This window comes from Salmo salar, chromosome 27 (genome assembly GCF_965601325.2).
Source record: "Salmo salar chromosome 27, fSalSal1, whole genome shotgun sequence".
Taxonomy (NCBI): Eukaryota; Metazoa; Chordata; class Actinopteri; order Salmoniformes; family Salmonidae; genus Salmo; species Salmo salar.
The window spans coordinates 36,132,794-36,145,860 of record NC_138317.1 but is presented as its reverse complement, the minus strand read 5'-3'; the positions used below and the strand labels follow the sequence as shown (position 1 = coordinate 36,145,860).

Below are 13,067 nucleotides of genomic sequence, written 5' to 3'. Positions count from 1 at the left end.
GGGCCCCGGTGTTGAGGATCAGCGTGGCAGATGTGTTGTTGCCTACCCTTACCACCTGGGCCAGTCAGGAAGTCCAGGATCCAGTTGCAGAGGGAGGAGTTGCACGCTGAGCTGTAGTCAATGAATAGCATTCTCACATAGGTGTTCCTTTTGTCCAGGTGGGAAAGAGCTGTGTGGAGTGCGAAATGTCTCTTTTGTCTGTGTACATCACTTTTTTTGGGGGGGGGGGGGGGGGGTTGCTTGACAGTAGTTTGCTTATCATCTGAAATATAATGGTAGCTACATTTCAGACAAACTCCAGATCAGCCATTTTATTAACAGCTGTTATTACGTTAGCTTGCTGGCCCGACATTCATCCTTGCTTTACTATCAACTGGCTAGCTTTATCAGGCAACGTTAGATGCGAGGAGAAAACAAATATATTTGCTAGTTAACCATCTGATTGATAAAGTTGATATAAATGTAATTAGCTAGCAAAATAGCTAGCTAAATTGAAACTGCTGGGGGAAAGGTAGTTAGCTAACTCCCACCATCATCACTGCAGTGTAGCTCATTTTAGCTTGGTTTATAGAAAATAAAAACTATTAAAACTATAGCTATATTTACTAGATATATTTTAAAGACTTGTTAATGACCTTTGTTTCATTTTCCTGTTCATTTTTTTTGTCAAATTACTTCATTCCACTGCCTGTTTATGTATTAATTGGTGACTGAAGAAGTTCGCAAGAAAAATGTCCCCATTCCTCAATTTCACTGCAAATAGACAACTAGGCTGTACTGGTTGGGTATCATTTGGCTCATGTACACATTTACTTGTTGTGTTTAATTAGCCTAGTTTGCCAAGTTATTGCCTGACTAGGCGTATTGTTGTTCCTGTTTTTGATATGGTGGAGAGGGAGTAAGATCACTAGAAAGCAGCATGCTACCAGACCACCACAGGACCCTAGAGGTATTAGTCAATGCTTATGAATTGGATATTGTGTGTGAATTGCCCATTTTAGATCAATAATACCAACAAAATGGTCGGATTGTTGAGAAATGTGTGCTGTAAATGTTAACATGGCTTTGGTGATGAAAGGTACATAATAAATGTGTCATCTCTCTATCAAGCCACTGCTTCAAGCTGCCTGCCTGAATACTGGGGCCTTCAATGGTACCTTCCCTTTGATTACAACAAGAGTCTCCTTATCTCTGTCTCGTAGCCATTTATCATGTAGTGTATTTAACAACTCAAATTCATAGAAACTGCTATGAACACAACACCTGACTCATATTCACTTATCTCTGGCTATGTTTAGACTCGCAGCACCATTCTGATATTTTTTCCACTAATTGGTCTTTTGACCAATCACATTGGTTTTTCAGAGCTGATGTGATTGGTCAAAAGACCAATTAGGGAAAAAAAGATCAGACTTGTGCTGCTTGTCCAAATGCAACCTATTTGTCCTATACTTCAGTCTTGTCTGGGAAATATATTTTAGTTGTCTGTGTGATATTTTATATACCTGAATACAAATGTACAGTATTCACCCTGGATACGATACTTTCATTGATTCATAAAAAAATAAATCATAAGCTCTAAGTGTTGTCATGATGGAAAAAGTCTGCATGTTGTCAGATGTTTAAGTTACCGGAGTAGTTAGTAAAAATAAGAACAGACTAATAAAGTTTTGTGTTGTAACCTACAAAACAATGAACATGAGTAGGTTCTACCAAACTTTATTGCATTTGGTGATCATCCCCCACATTTGACAATTTTAAAGCCTTGATAGTTGCATCCTTCCTCAGGGAACTGTCTGCTGATAGCTGACAACAGGGTGGCAGGTGTTTTGATGTGCTGCTCTAGAGTTCCATGACCCAGCAGACTCACCTGGGGATAGGGGGATGGACAAGTCCGTTTTTATAGAAGTCTGAGAGATTTAGGGAGGAGAGTGCATGAGTTTCAGTGAGTACAGTGAATCCAATATATTAGCCGTATACCACAAACCCGAGGTACCGTATTGCTATAATAAACTGGTTACAACGTAATTAGAGCAGTAAAAATAAGTGTTTTGACATACTCGTGGTATATGGTCTGATATACCACGGGTGTCAGCCAATCGGTATTCAGTGCTCGAACCACCTGGTTTATAATGTGCTATATGTCATCACACAGACTGCCATAGTGAAGGAGGTTTACATAGTGTATAAAGTATATTACCACCAGCAGAGCTTACTTCTCTGTGCCCTGAAGAGATCTCAGGTAGTTCGTCTGGGGGCTCTGGAGGTCATTTGAATATTATGTCTCTGTAGCACCTGTAGAGAGATGGATAAAGGTACTAAATGATCTTGAAAGAGAAAGCAAGAGATAACATTTACATTGTTGATTGAGGACTATAAGGGTACAATCAGACAAATGGATGTGTAAAAGACGCAGCAACTCAATGGTTTTCAGTGGGGAGAAGGGGCTCTAGGCTTGTGTTGTGCTGTCCGGCAGAAAAGTTGCAAAGACTATCCATCAACCAATTACAAATGTAAAACAGTGTTTTCCCCCACCAAACAGCCTTGGTGGACATGCATTTCATGCATTTTGGTTTGGAGGTAGCCTTACTCTGAGGTTCAAGTTGTATCTTCATGTCTGTAGCTTCACTCACTCCCTCTGACCCCTAAGCCCTCACCCCTGAACACCGATTGGCCCAGGGCCTCCTGCGAAACCCTCTAATCCCAGTATCTCTGACAGGGAGTTACTCCAGAAGTAGATAGGCTTATGGTGCATAGGGCTTCTCCACTCCTCATATGAGTGGAGCATTAGCTATACATACCTTTGTGAAAAAGGCATGACTTAGTGACATGGCGTGCTCCATGTTCCTGCTGGTAGCAGGGCTCCATCTGGGTGCAGGGAAATGTCCTGCCATGGATTATTGTTGTATTCATCTCCACCAAGTGCCTGGAAATCATATGACAAACCTGCATAGATTAACAAAAGAAAATGGTAACTGTATTTAGTCAATTGAAGTCATGACAGCCATAGCTTCTTTACACAGGAGTGTACAGGTTTCAACTAATTGTTGTCTAAATTCAACAAAAACGTGCACAGTTTAGTCCCCTGGGACAGAAATCACCCATGTCTGTATTATTGAATGAGCTTCCCAAGTTATAAGCTTAGCTACAATTCTGCATGATATAGAATAACATGTGTGGATCTATTTCTATCTAACCTTGTGAATAAACTCCAAGAACAAGATGATGTTCCTGGTGGCTGAGAGGTTCCCAAGTTCTTGACATCTGTCTGGGTGTTAGGGATGTGCTTCAACCTGAGGAAAAGAGCAGAGAGGGGGAACAAATGAACCTCTGCTCAAATTTCAGTGCTGGTTCATATTTGTGAGAACCACAACTACCTTAAATGTGCCATCATTTTGATTCATCATCATAACAGGTTTCTAGTGCAGTGGGGAAAGTACCTGTGAACAGGGAGTGATTAACAATAGCTAGTACTTCTTTAGAAGTAGCCTAATGTTTGTTATCTTATCTCTGAAATATGCCGCAAACTCATCACATTTAGATGTGCACAAACGTTCTTATAGGTTTTGCGGGGGGTAGGATTTATCAGGCCATCAATGGCCGAGATGAGCACTCTCAAATTATTCTGATTATTAGTGATTAAGTTATAAAAATGAGCCTGTCTGGTATTTCTAATTGCCTTGTTATACAGTACCAGTCAAACGTTTGGACACACCTACTTATTCAAGGGTTTTTCTTTATTTTTTTCACTATTTTCTACATTGTAGAATAATAGTGAAGACATCAAAACTATGAAATAACACATATGGAATCATGTAGTAACCAAAAAAAGTTGTTCAAATCAAAATATATTTTATATTTGAGATTCTTCAAAGTAACCACCCTTTGCCTTGATGACAACATATTAACATCACATATTAAATATTAAAACTGCACAACACAATGATTGTATCATAGTTCTCAAGGATAATAGACAATAATTCAGATCAATCAGTAAAGAAAGTAAGGCAATGCTTTAGTGGTCTATACAGGGTTATAGCCAGCACTGGTGGCTGACATTTACACAGTAAAGCATGATGCTCAAAAGATCCAAAGTCTTTTGATAGAATATGAAAAGCTGTAGTCAGGGGAGGAGGCTTCAATAAGAGTGGCACTACAGTCTGAAGACAGCCATGTTTCAGTGAGAAACATGCAATCAACTGCACTCAGTAATGAGGTCATTAACGAGAAAGGTTTTACTAGTGATTGCTCTAACATTTAAAAGTGCCATATTCAATGAGTGTGGGCCACTCGAGGTAACCAATGCAATAACAATCAAATGATTGTGACAACCACACTTTCTGACTGTCTCCAATCTATCGGAATGGTAGGAGATGACAGTTTGTATAAACTCACTAGACGGCGGAGTTAAAGGAACATAAATTAGGTTACTCACAATAACTATAGTGCCATTTCTACAGGAGCTGATATGCTTTCCAAGTCCTCTGTTGCTTATTCTGACAGGGAGAACTGGAGCACTACCAGACCTTGTCTCTCAAGTCTCTAAAATAGTTTGCGATGTTGCTGGAAATAATCCTGGAACCCCTGCGGTTAGGGTGAATCCCGTCTGTTTTAAAAAGTGCTGGTTGCTCCGACAGCAAATCAAAGTTGTCACAAAAAGAGACATTCCTGTCGTTGCAAAGTTTCTTCAGGTACTCGTTTGGGGCAAAGAGTTGTCTGAAACATTCAGAACCCCTTCAGTAGAACGGGAGGGGCCCAGATATAATTATTATCTTCCCTGTGCTAGTGAGGGTCTCCCTCAGTTCCTCAGATCGCCTAAAACGAAGGTCGTTAAAACCTACATGAATGACGATGGTGTCAATATTGGAGTAGTTGGCCAGAACCGTGGGCAACAGGGAGTTGATGTCATGGACACGGGCTCCTGGGAGACAGTGGACCTTCATCAGTCCACAGATCGTAGGCAGGCCAAAATCTCTTACCATCGAGCTGCCCACAACGATGGTGGTCATGCTGAAATCCGATAGGGAAGTGACTTGCTGAAGGATCGTGGCTGTGGGGAAGGGTGCTACTGGGCGGCCGTGCTGACTCCCGTGGCTGGTAGGTCCGTCTCAATAGGGGCGAAGAGGTTTGATAGCTGGATCAGGTCTTCTCGGATATATGTAATGAATGACAGTATATATTACAATTGCTGCATCTTTCATGGTTCTCTCTTCTCTCCCTCTCTCTCTCTTCCCCTCTCTTCCCTCTCACCCTCCCTCCCTCCTTTTCTTCCTTATCTCTCCACACTCCTCCTCCTCCTCTCCAGAGTCTGGTTTCCCCCTGTATCTGTAGTGGGAGCAGCATCCTCAGCCTCTTCAGTTAGGGGAGGCAGGGGGCACCAGGTTTTGGAGCTGTTGAGCTCCCCTTACAAAGACTCTGCTGAGCACCCAGGCTAGAACAATAAGCACCCAGGCTACAACAATAAGCACCCAGGCTACAACAATAAACACCCTGGCTTTCAGCATGATCGGATTCAGCTATAGTAGCATACCGACATGTTCAGCCAAATCACTACAATACAGAGAGAGAGAGAAACAGAGGGAGAGAAGGAGAGAGATAGAGGGAAGGGGGAGAGAGAGAGGGAGGGGAGAGAGAGAGAGAGAGAGAGAGAGGGATGGGGGATAGAGAGAGAAACAGATGGAGAGAAGGAGAGCGAGAGAGAGAGGGATGGGGGAGTGAGAGAGAGTGAGAGAATGAGAGAGTGAGCGAACGAGAGAAAAATGCCTGCACTCTGGCAAATTATTATTTTGCTTTAGCAGATGCTCTTGTCAAAGGTGACTCAATGAGGTAAATATCTACTGAGTCCAGTCAGACGGTATCTGTTTGACCTACAACTACTCCTCCACAGCAACTGTGCAATTATACAACAAGGAATACAGAACACAGAGATAGAGGCAAAAACTGTCTGTCATCAAAATCTGGTCATTATTGTCTCTCACCCTAAACATTGTCATAAATTCTGTGTATAATGTACAAACATTAATGGAGTAATCATGGATGGGAACATACATTATTTGATTTTGATTTGATTTGACATAGCAAAGAACATAGCAAAGAGTATAGCATTCATTCTGCTTAGCAAAAGCAAACACACACGCACACAAAGAATACTACCTTCAGTATTCACAAAAGCTCCACACACAGGTTTGATTAATCTCCTTTGCTCTCAGGTTGTTGTTTTTGTATCTCTGGTCCTCGGGTGAATCTCTCTGTTTGTGTATTTATCCCCTCGGTCACAGTGTGCAGACGTAGCCTGCTGTTACCAGTCTGTGGCCTAGATAGCAATTAGCAGTGTGTTTCGCCTCCCTGATCCTATATGCACACACACACACACACACACACACACACACACACACACACACACACACACACACACACACACACACAAAAGCACACGCCAATCCAACACACACACACACACACACGCACAAACAGCGTGTTTGCCTCGCTGGGAAATCAGGCCCTCTTCATACGAATCTCCCAGCTCTGTTTGTCACTATAGAGAACAGATACTCACATGTCAGAAACGCTGCATATACTCTTATTTATGTCATTATCAGATGACTGCTCACTTCACTCAACATGACAACAATGATAGATCAACATGACAACAATGATAGATCAACATGACAACAATGAGAGATCAGCATGACAACAATGAGAGATCAGCATGACAACAATGATAGATCAGCATGACAACAATGAGAGATCAGCATGACAACAATGAGAGATCAGCATGACAACAATGATAGATCAGCATGAAAACAATGAGAGATAAACATGACAACAATTAGAGATCAACATGAGAACAATGAGAGATCAGCATGACAACAATGAGAGATCAGCATGACAACAATGATAGATCAGCATGACAACAATGAGAGATAAACATGACAACAATTAGAGATCAACATGAGATCAGCATGACAACAATGAGAGATCAGCATGACAACAATGATAGATCAGCATGACAACAATGAGAGATAAACATGACAACAATTAGAGATCAGCATGACAACAATGAGAGATCAACATGACAACAATGATAGATCAGCATGACAACAATGATAGATCAGCATGACAACAATTAGAGATCAACATGACAACAATGAGAGATCAACATGACAACAATTAGAGATCAACATGACAACAATGAGAGACCAACATGACAACAATGAGAGATCAACATGACAACAATTAGAGATCAACATGACAACAATGAGAGATCAACATGACAACAATGAGAGATCAGCATGACAACAATGATAGATCAGCATGACAACAATTAGAGATCAACATGACAACAATGATAGATCAGCATGACAACAATGAGAGATCAACATGACAACAATGAGAGACCAACATGACAACAATGATAGCTCAAGATGACAACATATATAGCATTGCCTATAAATTGTTTACCGTAATTTCCGGACTATTAAGCATGCCTGAATATAAGCCGCACCCACTGAATAAAAAATAAATATATATTTTGAACATAAATAAGCCGCACATGTCTATAAGCCGCAGGTGCCTACAGGTACATTGAAACAAATGAACTTTACACAGGCTTTACCGAAACACGGCTTGTAACAAAAATAAAATAATTAGCAGTAAGCTTTAGTTGTCTTTTTGCACTGAGTCAATTCCTCACGGTGCTGTTTCCAACGTCTTATCATCGACTCATTAAGACCAAGCTCCCGTGCAGCAGCTCTATTTCCTTTTCCAACAGAAAGATCAATCGCCTTCAACTTGAAAGCTGCATCATATGCATTTCTCCGTGTCTTTGCCATGATGAGGGTGACAGAATGACTACCGTAATCAGAATGATGGGAAGTTTGAGAGCGCTCGATTTAATCTAAACAGTAAACAAAAAGTTGTTTGACCTTAACCCGTTCGGCAATTTCATTGGTCTAACGAAAGCTTCATGCCGCCAAAAAACTGAGCATGTCACAGAATGTGTTTTTTTGGAAGAAAAAAATTTGAAAGCGGGAAAAATCCATATATTAGCCGCGAGGTTCAAAGCTGGGAAAAAAGTTGCGGTTTATAGTCCGGAATTTATGGTAACTTGGGTCAAACGTTTTGGGTAGCCTTCCACAAGCTTCCCACAATAAGTTTGGTGAATTTTTACCCATTCCTCCTGACAGAGCTGGTGTAACTGAGTCAGGTTTGTAGGCCTCCTTGCTCGCACACGCTTTTTCAGTTCTGCCCACAAATTTTCTATGGGATTGAGGTCAGGGTTTTATGATGGCCACTCCAATACCTTGACTTTGTTGTCCTTAAGCCATTTTGCCACAACTTTGGAAGTATGCTTGGGGTCATTGTTCATTTGGAAGACCCATTGCGACCAAGCTTTAACTTCCTGAATGATGTCTTGAGATGTTGCTTCAATATATCCACATAATTTTCCTTCTTCATGATGCCAACTATTTTGTGAAGTGCACCAGTCCCTCCTGCAGCAAAGCACCCCCACAACATGAGGCTGCCACCCCCGTGCTTCACGGTTGGGATGGTGTTCTTCGGCTTGCAAGCCTCCCCCTTTTTCCTCCAAACATAACAATGGTCATTATGGCCAAACAGTTCCATTTTTGTTTCATCAGACCAGAGGACATTTCTCCAATATAGGAGAAATATAGGACTCATTTTACTGTGGATATAGATACTTTTGTACCTGTTTCCTCCAGCATCTTCACAGGGTCCTTTGCTGTTGTTCTGGGATTGATTTGCACTTTTCGCACCAAAGTACATTCACCTTTAGGAAGCTAAACGCGCCTCCTTCCTGAGCGGTATGACGGCTGCATTGTCCCATGGTGTTTATACTTGGGTACTATTGTTTGTACAGACGAATGTGGTACTGTCAGGCATTTGGAAATTGCTCCCAAGGATGAACCAGACTTGTGGAGGTCTACAATTTTGTTTCTGAGGTCTTGGCTGATTTCTTTTGATTTTCCCATGATGTCAAGCAAAGAGGCACTGAGTTTGAAGCTAGGCCTTGAAATACATCCACAGGTACACATCCAATTGACTCAAATAATGTAAATTAGCCTATCAGAAGCTTCTAAAGCCCTGACATCATTTTCTGGAATTTTCCAAGCTGTTTAATAACCTGTTGGGGCTACAGGTTAGCAATGAACCCCGAGACGGGATTGCTAACAAGGCTGGAAATTCAAAACATCAAAAATCTAATAATTTCAATTTCTCAAACAATCAACTATTTTACACAATTTAAAAGATAAACATCTCCTTAATCTAACCACATTGTTCGATTTTCAAAGAGGCTTTATGGCAAAAGCATAAAGTTAGATTATGTTAGGACAGTACATAGCCACAAAAGTACAAACATCCAGTTTCAATTCAAGGTCAGGCGTCACCAAAAGCAGAAACCAGCTAAAATTATGCACCAACCTTTGACAATCTCCATCAGATGACACTCCTAGGACATTATGTTATACAATACATGCATTTTTTGTTCCATCAAGTTCATATTTATATCCAAAAACAGCATTTTACAGTAGCGTGAAATTCAGATTTTTTTCTTCTCTGAAATGCTTCCGGTGAACATAACAAAATTACTATTCGAAAACATTGGTAAATTATAATATTGTCATTCAAAGAATAATATATTATCATCTCGTAATTGCTACCGAATGGCCAGATCTCAAAATAACTTTACTGGGAAATCACATTTTGCAATAAACGGGGTGCTATGCTAAGAACAATAAGCTATGCTATACAGTTAGCATCATCTAATATCGATAATAACATTGTAAATATCCCCTTACCTTTGATTATCTCCATCAGAAGGCACTGCCAGCAATCCAAGGTCCAGAATAAATGTGGTTTCTTTTGACAAAGTTCATAATTTATGTCCAAATAACACCAAGTAGTTAGCGTTCATTATGCGCCCACAAAACGTGGTGGGGGGGTGTAAAATCACGCCGAAAAGCTAAAAAAACCTAGTAAATAATCTATTTACGTTCGTTCAAACATGTCAAACGTTGTTTAGCATTAATCTTTTGGTCCATTTTTAACGTTAAACATCAGTAATATTTTCACACAACCTATCCTATGTCTAGATAAACAATTATGACAAACTCACGCTTCTCAGATTTATGCGCAGGCGCAAAAAAATGAAGTGACGACATGTCAACTTCCCAGCATTCTAATTTGCTCTCTGTTTATCATAGACACTTCAAACAACTTTATAAAGATCGTTGACATCTAGTGGAAGCCGTAGGAGTTGCGAAATGAATCCTTTCTCACTATGGTATCTATAAAACAATGACACTAAATAGTACAGTCACAAAATTCACATTTTTTTGATCTATTTTTCACAGGTTTTTGCTTGCAATATGAGTTTTGTTATACTTACAGACACCATTCAAACTGTTTTAGAAAATTCAGAGTGTTTTCTGTCCGAATGTGTTAATAATATGCATATCCTAGCTTCTGAGTTGGTGTAGGAGGCAGTTAAAAATGGGCACATATTTTTTTCAAAATTTCTCAATACTGCCCCCTAGCCCCACTGGATTTTCCAAGCTGTTTAAAGGCACAGTCAACTTAGTGTATGTAAACTTCTGACCCACTGGAATTGTGATACAGTGAATAATAAGTGAAATAATCTGTCTGCAAACAATTGTTAGAAAAATTACTTGTGTCATGCACAAAGTAGATGTCCTAACTGACTTGCCAAAACTATAGTTTGTTAAAACTTCACTAGGGTAGGGGGCAGCATTCGGAATTTTGGATGAAAAGCATGCCCAAATTAAACTGCCTGCTATTCAGGCCCGGAAGCTAGGATATGCATATAATTGGTAGATTTGGATAGAGAACCCTCTAACGTTTCTGAAACTGTTAAATGTCTGTGAGTATAACAGAACTGATATGGCAGGCGAAAATCTGAGGAAAATCCATCCAGGAAGTACTATTATTTTGAAAGGCTGTTTTTCCATTGAAAGCCTATCCACCATACAAAAACTTAGGACCCAGTTCACAAACTCTATGGCTTCTTCTACATGTGGCCAGTCTTTAGGCATTGTTTCAGGCTTTTATTCTGAAAAACGGGGGAGATACAGCACTTTCAATGAGTGGACAGTGTAAGTTTCCAGACATGAGTCCAGCGCATGATTCGTCTGGATGTTGAGAGTGCGCTTTGTGCCTTTGGATTACTGAACTAAACGCACCAACAAAACTGAGGTTTTTGGACATAAAGAGGAACATTATCGAACAAAACGAACATTTATCGTGTAACATGGAGTCCTGGGAGTGCCACCAGATGAAGATCATCAAAGGTAAGTGATAAATTTAATCACTATTTCTGACTTTTGTGAGTCCTCTCCTTGGCTGGAAAATGTCTGTATGGTGTTTTGTGGCTAGGCGCTGTCCTAACATAATCGCATGGTGTGCTTTCACCGTAAAGCCTTTTTGAAATTCGACACAGCATTGGATTAACAAGACGTTTATCTTTAATCCTATGTATAACACTTGTATCTTTCATCAATGTTTATGATGAGTATTTCTGTAATTTGATTTGTTTCTCTGCAATTTCACTGGATGTTATTTGAGACAATGCATTACTGAACATAACGCGCCAATTTAAACTGAGGTTTTTGGACATAAAGAGAGACTTTATTGAACAAAACTATCATTTATTGTGTAACGTGGAGTCCTGGGAGTGCCACCAGATGAGGATCTTCAAAGGTTAGTGATTAATTTAATCGCTATTTCTGCTTTTTGTGACTCCTCTCTTTGGCTGGAAAATGGCTGAATGTTTTTTTTGTGACTAGGAGCTGACCTAGCATAATTGTATAGTATGCTTTCGCCGTAAAGCCTTTTTGAAATCAGACACTGTGGTTGGATTAACAAGAAGATTATCTTTAAAATGGTGTATAATACTTGTATGTTTGAGGAATTTTAATTATGGGATTTCTGTTGTTTGAATTTGGCGCCCTGCAATTTCACTGGCTGTTGTCGAGGTGAGACGCTAGCGTCCCAATGATACCAGAGAGGTTTTAACAAGAAATTTGTGGAGTGGTTGAAAAACGAGTTTTAATGACTCCAACCTAAGTGTATGTAAACTTCCGACTTCAACTGTAGCTATTACAGACTGGGTCAGGGACAGGTTGAAAATGTCAATGAAGTCACTTGCCAGCTGGTTAGCGCATGCTCAGAGTATGCGTCCTGGTAATCCGTCTGGCCCTGCAGCCTTGTGAATGTTAACCTGTTTAAAGGTCTTACACACACAGGCTACGGGGAGCAGTGGCGGTCGGTGCCTTTCAAGATTAGGGAGGACGAAAAAAATGATGATGGCCTTATTTCTATTCCAGCATATTGGATGACCGTCATTCATATTCCATCACCCAGCTCAACGTAACATCAATAGGTTTAGGCTACTACATGATACTCAAAATTTGAACAGGCTAAACTAGCTACAGTAGCTGCATTTGCTAATGTTAGCTAAGTAAGTGAAAGTGAAAAAAACACAACGGAATATTGCTAGCTCTCTCTCTCGCTTCTCCTTCATTTATGAAAAAAATTATTTTGTTAAAAACTGTTCAACTATGTGAATATATTTTGTATAGATTTATGTAAAAAGGATAACCTTTTTAATGTATCACTATTAAACGTTTTATGAAATTCACTGAGGAGGATGGTCCTCCCCTTCCTCCTCTGAGGAGCCTCCACTGACAGAGAGCGTATTCACACAGTCATCCGGAACATCTGGTGATCTCATGCATTGTTCAGTGTTGCTAGCCTCGAAGCGAGCATAGAAGGTATTTAGCTGGTCTAGTAGGCTTGGGTCACTGGACAGCTTGAGGATGGATTTCCCTCTGTAATCTGTGATAGTTTGCAAGCCCTGCCACATCTGACGAGCATCAGAGCCGGTGTTGTAGGATTCGATCTTGGTCCTATAATGAATTTGTTAAAAACAGTTCAACTATTGTCTTTCTCTCTCTTTGAGTCAATGCTCACCACATTTTATGCGCTGAAGTGCTAGCTAGCTGTAGCTTATGCTTTCAGTACTAGAT

General features: G+C 40.3%; 1 long non-coding RNA gene across 2 annotated transcripts; it reads right to left on the bottom strand.

Annotated features, from left to right (window-relative positions):
* Positions 1–1,703: 1,703 nt before the first annotated feature.
* On the bottom strand, positions 1,704–6,316 carry LOC106588984 (uncharacterized). Of its 2 annotated transcripts, XR_001324743.2 has the most exons (6): positions 6,154–6,316; positions 4,980–5,145; positions 3,198–3,293; positions 2,802–2,946; positions 2,217–2,295; positions 1,704–1,870 (listed from the first exon to the last, which is right to left on the bottom strand). It is a non-coding gene; the product is annotated as an uncharacterized LOC106588984 (long non-coding RNA). The 2 variants fall into 2 exon arrangements; XR_001324742.2 differs by lacking the exon at positions 4,980–5,145.
* Positions 6,317–13,067: the final 6,751 nt, after the last annotated feature.